A 3,427-nucleotide genomic window follows, 5' to 3' on the forward strand; every position below is an offset into this window, starting at 1 on the left:
TCTCACATCATAGATTCACTCTGGTGAGGGGCACCTGGGTGGCCCAGTCGGTTAAGCATCTGTCTTTAGCTCAGGTCATGATCCCAGGGTCTTGGGATCAAGCCCTGTGTTGGACTCCTTGCTTAGCAGGGAGCCTGCTTCTCCCTCTCTTCCCCGCTTGTGCTCTCTCTCTCTCTCTCAAATAAACACTTAAAATCTTTTAAAAAAATAGGTTCACTCTGAAATGGTGCAATTATCTGTTTTGGGGTCAGGTGAGTGCTCCCCCCACAGTGATTAGTGGGACACAAGCCAAAGCAGAGTGGAAGAGTCACCATGCTGCTTCTGAGATATGAAGATTAGGGCTCACCAGATTTTTTATGCCTTATTCATACCCGGTGGTAGTACCTGGATCAGTTTTTCTCTCAACCAGTATATTACACACTGAACATGTCACAAAAAGAGACACAAAATTTAATCTCTGTGCTAATAGCAAATGCTCTGGTGTGCATTTTCCTTTATCTTTCTTTCTTTTCCTTTCCATTTTTTTTAAAAGATTTTATTTATTTCTTTGAGAGAGAGAAAGCATGTGAGAGAAAGTGAGAAAGTGCATGAGCAGGGGGAGAGGCAGAGTGAGAAGCAGACTCCTCATTGAGCAGGGAGCCCCATGTGGGACTCGATCCCAGGACCTCAGGATCATGACCGGAGCCGAAGATAGACGCTTAACTGACTGAGCCACCCAGGCAGCCCTGGTGTGCATTTTCATTGGGTTTTTTGAAGTACTCCTCTAGCACCTTTGGTGGACTCTTGATTGGGGACAGTCACATGGTAACTAACCACCCCTAAACAACACCAAACACACACACACACACACACACACACACACGCACATCAACTGTGAATATGAAGGGTTTGGGAGGAAATCACCACTCAGGAGATGTGATATTTTTGGAATTGAAGAATGTTATCAGCAGACGCAGGTGTCTCGGTTCTAGCCAAAACCCCCCTTCTCTGGGCAGGGGGAAGTAATGCCTTCATGGTGGCTTGGTGGCCACACGGCATTGCTCTGATGACTCACGGCCACCCAGCGAGTCAGAAACAGGCTCTTCTCATTAATTCCTTGGATTCTTTCCTTGTCTGTAGAATGGGATAGTAAGCTCCCTTAAACTAGGGGTTTTCTTCTCCCTTTGAGGAACTCCTGAGGAAACACACGTGAAAGTGCCTTGTAAAGTGGTAGAAAGCCGTATGAAGCGCAGCTGCTTTTGTTGTTGTGAACGCAAAGACCCAGACAGAGGCAAAGAATGTGGGGAACTGTGTCTTTCCTCGAATATATAACTAGATCACCTGTACCTAGTACCTTAAAGGAGCAAATGTGGGTCCCACCCTTCCCTTGTGGTGTTGAGCAAGGTCTGAGAAAGTAATCAGAATGTTTTTGGTTCAAATGAAGACTTCTGTTCTGCTCTGAGCTCTTGTGTGTAGTCCCAAGGCTTAATAGCTGGTATCCCGAAGCATAAAACAAAGATTTCCAGTGCCGGCATCGATGCGGTGTGGATGGTTGGTTGGCTTGTCGAAAGTAAGGTCGTAACTCTGTGATCCGCCTTAGTCTGAAGTTTGCACTGATCCCATTTGGCGTAACTCCTGTCAGCGGACTGTCCTCTTTCCACACTCATATATTCCCACCTGCAGTGCTTGGCTTAAGGAAACACTCCCTTGCCTGTCCTGCAAGGACTAAGGACTCTCCTGCTGAATCCAATTCTCGGAGAAAGCGGAAAGGGACCAGAGGGAAGAGAGACGGACTACGTTGTATTTCTCTTAGGTGCACGCGTGTTATCTTGGCTGGCAAATGCCTTTTTCTCACCTTTTGACGTAATCCTCATGGTCCCATTAAAATACATCTAGGCCTCTCTCTCGGCAACATGGGCCAGCATTCTGTGGCATTTGGTGACCGGCAGGCAGGTTTTAAGTTCCAAGCAGCAGAGAACGGGCTAAGTATTGGGAAGGAGAGGATCACATGTCTCCTGTTTTTATTTTAAAAAATATCCCCCGTTTTACTGCTGAGTGTTGAGTCGCCGCTGGAAGGAGAGAGGCTGGGGTGGCCAGAAGACGGCCATGCCCCTGAGATTCCTGTCCTACTGCGTGTGGTTCCCAGGCCTGGTTTTCCAAGGACAGGAGGGATCTCTTTCATTAGGAGTCTTCGGGAGCAGATTTTGAGACTCTTATTTTTGGAAATTCCGATTTAGCCTTGTTTAGATGACTCTCGGCATTCCTTCCATTTCTTGAAGCGGGTGACTTGCGGCCGTACCTTGGGTTCAAGTTCATGAGTGAACGGGAGCGCGCCTCAGCCCCACACGGACTTTTCGCCAATTGACGGAGCTGGAAAGGGCTGAGGCGGTTGCAGTTGAAGGGCGAATAGAGCTCGAGAACGGGGAAAACAAGCTTTATTTACAGCCTCTTTCCAGCCTAGCTCCTTGCCTAGCAGAGGGCAGCAGCTGGGGGAGGTAGGCGATACGGCTGCTGGAGAGCCTCTGAAATTGCTTTCCCCATCACCGAGAGGAGCATGCAATCTCTTCTAGGAAACAGGTCGAGCCCACCGCAGCGGGCCAGGGGAGCTCTCTCTTCAGGTTAGGAGGGCTGTGCTGTGGTGTGAGCAGCCTTGTGGTAAGCTTTGCCTGCTGCTGGGTGAGGCTGGCGGGCAGATGGGTGGCCTGCCCCTCCCTCGGGGAGATTTCTGAGCTCGGGGACAGAGTCCAACTTCTAACTCATGGGTTTGGGCAGGGACTGGGTCTAGTGTAAGATTCCCAGCAGGTCAGACAGCCGCAGGGAAATGGAAGAAGAACTTCCCGGAAGGTGGCTGGTCCTGGGGCTGGTTGTAGATCATGGTTGTCATGGGGCTGTGCTGGGCATTGGGGGACATTTGGCAGCATCGCTGGTCTCTACTCCCTAGATGCCAGGAGTGTCCCATGCCATAGTGACAAGCAAAAATGTTTCCGGGTGTTTCCAGGTGCCTACTGATGGGGCAAAAATGCCCCCAGTTGAGAAGCATGTACTTTTTGGAGAACAATAAACACTGTCCGGCCTCCTAAATTGATCAGTACTGTTTAGGAAGAGTGCAGGTAGGAAGACAGATAACACTTTTTTTTTTTTTTTTAAAGATTCTATTCATTCATTTGACAGAGACACAGTGAGAGAGGGAACACAAGCAGAGGGAGAGAGAGAGGGAAGAGCAGGCTTCCCACTGAGCCGGGAGCCCCATGCGGGGCTCGATCCCAGGACCCCGGGACCAGAACCCGAGCCGAAGGCAGATGCCTAACAACTAAGCCAACCAGGTGCCCCAGACAACACATTTTTAACATTTGGATACCAGGGTGCTTTATTAGCTATAAGCTGGTGAAACTGCCATCCTTTCTGGATGTCCACATGGTCGAATCACAGCAATTTCCTAGGGTTCAAC

This window comes from Lutra lutra, chromosome 6, assembly GCF_902655055.1.
Source record: "Lutra lutra chromosome 6, mLutLut1.2, whole genome shotgun sequence".
NCBI classification, from domain to species: Eukaryota; Metazoa; Chordata; class Mammalia; order Carnivora; family Mustelidae; genus Lutra; species Lutra lutra.